Raw genomic sequence first — 6,086 nt, forward strand, 5'->3', positions numbered from 1 at the left:
GCGACGCCTGCGGGGAGAGCGCTAATTAACGAGCTGCTAATTAACCCACCACCCGCTCGTTAATGAGAGCCAATCAATGAACCACGGGAACGCAGTGGGGGATCGGTAATTAACGAGGCTGCTAATTAACCCACCACCCGCTCGTTAATGGGAGCCAATCAATGAACCACGGGAACGCAGTGGGGGATCGGTAATTAACAAGCTGCTAATTAACCCACCCGCTCGTTAATGGGAGCCAACCACAGGGACACGGCGGGAGATTGCTAATTAACGAGGCTGCTAATTAACGCACCCGCTCGTTAATGAGAGCCAATCAATGCGCCACGGGAATATCACCAGGTTGCTAATTAACCCACCACCCGCTCGTTAATGGGAGCCAATCACGGGAACGCGGCGGGAGATCGCTAATTAACGAGCTGCTAATTAACCACCCGTTCATTGTTCATTGTTAATGGGAGCCAGTCAACGAACTACGGGAACGCGGCGGGAGAGCGCTAATTAACCAGGCTGCTAATTAACATACCCGCTCGTTAATGGAAACCAATCAACGAGCCATGGAGACACGGCGGGAGATTGGTAATTAACAAGCTGCTAAGTAACGCAGTGGCTCGTTAATGGGAGCCAATCAATGAGCGGCAGGAACCGTTAATTAATGAAGCTGCTAATTAACCCACCACCCACTCATTAATGGGAGCCAATCAATGAACCACGGAAATGTGGCGGGAACCGTTAATTAACGAGCTGCTAATTAACCCACTCGCTTGTTAATGGGAGCCAATGAATGAACCACAGGATCCCGGCAGGAGTCGGTAATTAATGAGCTGCTAATTAACCACCCGCTTGTTAATGGGAACCAATCAACGAACCACGGGAACGCAGCGGGAGATCGTTAATTAACGAGGCTGCTAATTAACCCACCTGCCCGTTAATGAGAGCCAATCACGTGGCGAGAGCCGTTAATTAATGAGGCTGCTAATTAACCACCTGCTCGTTAATGGGAGCCAATCAACGAACCACGGAACGCGGCGGGAGCCGGTAATTACTGACTGAGCCAATTAACACACTCTCTCGTTAACGGGAGCCAATCAATGAACTATGGGCACACGGAGGGAGCCGGTAATTAATGACTGAGGTAATCAACGCACTGGCTCGTTAATGACAACTAATCAACGAACCATGGGAAGGCGGTGGGAGATCGGTAATTAATGAGGCTGCTAATTAACCACCCGCTCGTTAATGGGAGCCAATCAACGAACCATGGGAATGCAGCGGGAGCCGTTAATTAATGACTGAGCCAATTAACACACTGGCTTGTTAATGGGAGCCAATCAATGAACTACGGGAACACGGAGGGAGCCGGTAATTAATGACTGAGGTAATCAACGCACTGGCTCGTTAATGAGAACTAATCAACGAACCATGGGAACGTGGTGGGAGATCGGTAATTAACGAGGCTGCTAATTAACCACCTGCTCAGTAATGGGAGCCAATCAATGAACAACGGCAATGTGGCGGGAGCCGGTAATTAATGACTGAGCCAATTAACGCACTGGCTTGTTAATGGCAGCCAATCAACCAACACCGTCGTTAACGAGGAACAGTGAGAATAAATTCCCGGATTTATTCCCAGACTAATTCCCGGATTTATTCCCAGATTAATTCCCGGATTTATTCCCGGATTTATTCCCGGGATAGCCCTCAGATTTATTCCAGGATTCATTCTCAGATTTTTTCATGGGATAATTCCCAGATTTTTTCCTGGATTTATTCCTGGATTTATTCCCAGGATAATTTCCAGATTTATTCCCAGGATAATTCCTGGATTTATTCCCAGGATAATTTCCAAATTTATTCCCAGGATAATTCCTGGATTTATTCCCGGGATAATTTCCAGATTTATTCCCAGGATAATTCCTGGATTTATTCCTGGGATAATTTCCAGGATAATTCCCAGATCTATTCCCGGATCTGTTCCCAGATCCATTTCCGGATCTGTTCCCGGATCCTTTCCCGGATCCATTCCAGGATCCGTTCCTGGATCTGTTCCAGGACCTATTCCCGAATCTATTCCCGGATCCATTCCCAGATTTATTCCCAGATCTGTTCCCGGATCTCTTCCCAGATCTGTTCCGGGATCTATTCCTGGATCTGTTCCCTGAGATAATTCCCGGATCCGTTCCCGGATTTATTCCTGGATTTATTCCTGGATCCATTCCCAGATCTGTTCCGGGATCCGTTCCCAGATCTGCTCCCTGAGATAATTCCCGGATCTGTTCCCAGATCTGTTCCCGGATCCGTTCGTGGATCTGTTCCAGGATCCGCTCCCAGATCTATTCCCGGATTTATTCCCGCATTCATTCTGGGATCCGTTCCAGGATCTATTCCCGGGTCTGTTCCTGTATCTGTTCCTGGATCCGTTCCTGGATCTGTTCCTGGATCTATTCCCAGATCTGTTCCGGGATCCGTTCCAGGATCTGTTCCCAAGTGTTTTCCCGGATCTGTTCCCAAGTCTGTTCCCGGATCCGTTCCAGAATCCCTTCCAGGATCTGTTCCCAGATCTGTTGCTGGATCTCTTCCCAGATCCGTTCCCGGATCCATTCCCAGATCTATTCCCGGATCCGTTCCCGGATCCATTCCCGGATCCGTTCCCGGATCTGTTCCTGGATTTCTTCCCAGATCTGTTCCGGGATCTGTTCCTGGATCTGTTCCCTGAGATAATTCCTGGATCCATTCCCGGATTTATACTCGGATCTATTCCTGGATCTGTTCCTGGATCCGTTCCTGGACCTGTTCCCGGGCCTCTTCCCGGATCTGTTCCCGGATCTATTCCCAGATCCGTTCCAGGATCTGTTCCTGGATCTGTTCCCTGAAATAATTTCCGGATCTGTTCCCGGATTTATTCCCGGATCTATTCCCAGATCCGTTCTGGGATCTATTCCCGGGTCTGTTCCCAGATCTGTTCCCGGGATAATTCCTGGATCCGTTCCCGGTTCTGTACCCGGAGATTATTCCCGGATCTATTCTCAGATCTATTCCCAGATCTGTTCCTGGCTCCGTTCCCAGATTTCTGTTCCCGTTTTTTTCCCCTGGTGTTTTCCTGGGACAATTCCCAGATTTGTGTTCCCGTTTTTTTCTCCAGGTTTTTCCCGGTACAATTCCCAGATTTCTGTTCCCGTTTTTTTCCCCAGGTGTTTTTCCCAGTACAATTCCCAGGATCTCCGTACGTTCCCGGTGTTTTCCCGGTACAATTCCCGTATTTCTGCTCGTTCCCGGTGTTTTTCCCGGTACAATTCCGGGATTTCCGCTCGTTCCCGGTGTTTTTCCCGGTACAATTCCCGGATCTCTCCACATTCCCGGTGTTTTTCCCAGTACAATTCCCGGATTTCTGTGCATTCCCGCTGTTTTTCCCGGTACAATTCCCGGATTTCCGGTCATTCCCGGTGTTTTTCCCGGTACAATTCCCGGATTTCCGTGCATTCCCGGGTGTTTTTCCCGGTACAATTCCCGTATTTCCGCTCATTCCCGGTGTTTTTCCCGGTACAATTCCCGGATTTCTGTTCGTTCCCAGTGTTTTTCCCGGTACAATTCCCGTATTTCCGCTCATTCCCGGTGTTTTTCCCGGTACAATTCCCGTATCTCTGCGCATTCCCGGTGTTTTCCCCGGTACAATTCCCGGATTTCCGGTCATTCCCGGTGTGTTTTTCCCGGTACAATTCCCGTATTTCCGCTCGTTCCCGGTGTTTTTCCAGTACAATTCCCGGATTTTTGTTCGTTCCCAGTGTTTTTCCCGGTACAATTCCCGTATTTCCGCTCGTTCCCGGTGTTTTCCCGGTACAATTCCCGGATCTCTGTCCATTCCCGATGTTTTTCCCGGGTGTTTTTCCCGGTACAATTCCCGTATTTCCGGGCATTCCCGGTGTTTTCCCGGTACAATTCCCGGATCTCTGCGCGTTCCCGGTGTTTTTCCCAGTACAATTCCCAGATTTCCGCTCGTTCCCGGTGTTTTCCCGGTACAATTCCGGGATTTCCGGTCGTTCCCGGTGTTTTTTTCCCGGTACAATTCCCGTATTTCCGGTCATTCCCGGTGTTTTTTTCCCGGTACAATTCCCGGATCTCCGCTCATTCCCGGTGTTTTTTTCCCGGTACAATTCCCGGATTTCCGGTCACTCCCGGTGTGTTTTTCCCGGTACAATTCCGGGATTTCCGCTCGTTCCCGGTGTTTTTCCAGGTGTTTTTCCCGGTACAATTCCCAGGATCTCTGCGCATTCCCGGTGTTTTCCCCGGTACAATTCCCGTATTTCCGCTCATTCCCGGTGTTTTCCTGGTACCATTCCCGGATTTCCGCGCATTCCCGGTGTTTTTCCCGGTACAATTCCCGGATATCTGCGTGATCCCGGTGTTTTTCCCTGGGTGTTTTTCCCGGTACAATTCCCAGATTTCTGTGCATTCCCGGTGTTTTTCCCAGGTGTTTCTCCCGGTACAATTCCCGGATCTCTGCACGTTCCCGGTGTTTTCCCGGTACAATTCCCGGATCTCTGCGTGTTCCCGGTGTTTTTCCCGGTACAATTCCCGTATTTCCGGTCATTCCCGGTGTTTTTCCCGGTACAATTCCCGGATTTCCGCGCATTCCCGGTGTTTTTTTCCCGGTACAATTCCCGTATTTCCGGTCATTCCCGGTGTTTTTCCCGGTACAATTCCCGGATTTCCGCGCATTCCCGGTGTTTTTCCCGGTACAATTCCCGGATTTCCGCGCATTCCCGGTGTTTTTTTCCCGGTACAATTCCTGGATTTCTGCGCATTCCCGGTGTTTTTCCCGGTACAATTCCCGGATCTCCGCTCATTCCCGGTGTTTTTCCCGGTACAATTCCCGGATTTCCGGTCATTCCCGGTGTTTTCCCGGTACAATTCCCGGATCTCTGCGCGTTCCCGGTGTTATTCCCGGTACAATTCCCGGATTTCCGGTCATTCCCGGTGTTATTCCCAGTACAATTCCCGGATCTCTGCACGTTCCCGCTGTTTTTCCCCAGGTGTTTTTCCTGGTACAATTCCCGGATCTCCGTACGTTCCCGGTGTTTTTCCCGGTACAATTCCCGTATTTCCGCTCATTCCCGGTGTTTTTCCCGGTACAATTCCCAGATTTCTGCACATTCCCGGTGTTTTTCCCCTGGCTGTTTTCCCGGTACAATTCCCGGATCTCTGAGCGTTCCCGGTGTTTTCCCCCGGGTGTTTTCCCGGTACAATTCCCGGATCTCTGCGCATTCCTGGTGTTTTTCCCAGGTGTTTTTCCTGGTACAATTCCCGGATCTCTGCGCGTTCCCGGTGTTTTTCCTGGTACAATTCCCGGATTTCTGCGCGTTCCCGGTGTTTTTCCCAGGTGTTTTTCCCGGTACAATTTCCGGATCTCTGCACGTTCCCGGTGTTTTTCCCGGTACAATTCCCGTATCTTCGGTCATTCCCGGTGTTTTTCCCGGTACAATTCCCGGATCTCTCCACATTCCCGGTGTTTTTCCCAGTACAATTCCCGGATCTCTGCTCGTTCCCGGTGTTTTTCCCGGTACAATTCCCGTATCTTCGGTCATTCCCAGTGTTTTTCCCGGTACAATTCCCGGATTTCCGCGCATTCCCGGTGTTTTTCCCGGTACAATTCCGGTATTTCCGGTCATTCCCGGTGTTTTTCCCGGTACAATTCCCAGGATCTCCGTACATTCCCGGTGTTTTTCCCGGTACAATTCCCGTATTTCCGGTCTTTCCCGGTGTTTCTCCCGGTACAATTCCCGTATTTCCGGTCATTCCCGATGTTTTTCCCGGTACAATTCCCGTATCTCCGCTCGTTCCCGGTGTGTTTTTCCCGGTACAATTCCCGTATTTCCGGTCATTCCCGGTGTTTTCCCTGGGTGTTTTCCCGGTACAATTCCGGGATTTCCGCTCATTCCCGGTGTTTTTCCCGGTACAATTCCCGTATTTCCGGTCATTCCCGGTGTTTTCCCCCCCGGATCCCCCTCTCTCCGTGACTGACCCTGGCCCCGCAGTGGGCGGCGATCTCCTCGAACGGAGCCTTCTGGAAGCGCTGCAGCAGCAGCCGCCGC

The sequence above is a fragment of the Fringilla coelebs genome (genome assembly GCF_963513975.1).
Source record: "Fringilla coelebs genome assembly, contig: SCAFFOLD_212, whole genome shotgun sequence".
Taxonomy (NCBI): Eukaryota; Metazoa; Chordata; class Aves; order Passeriformes; family Fringillidae; genus Fringilla; species Fringilla coelebs.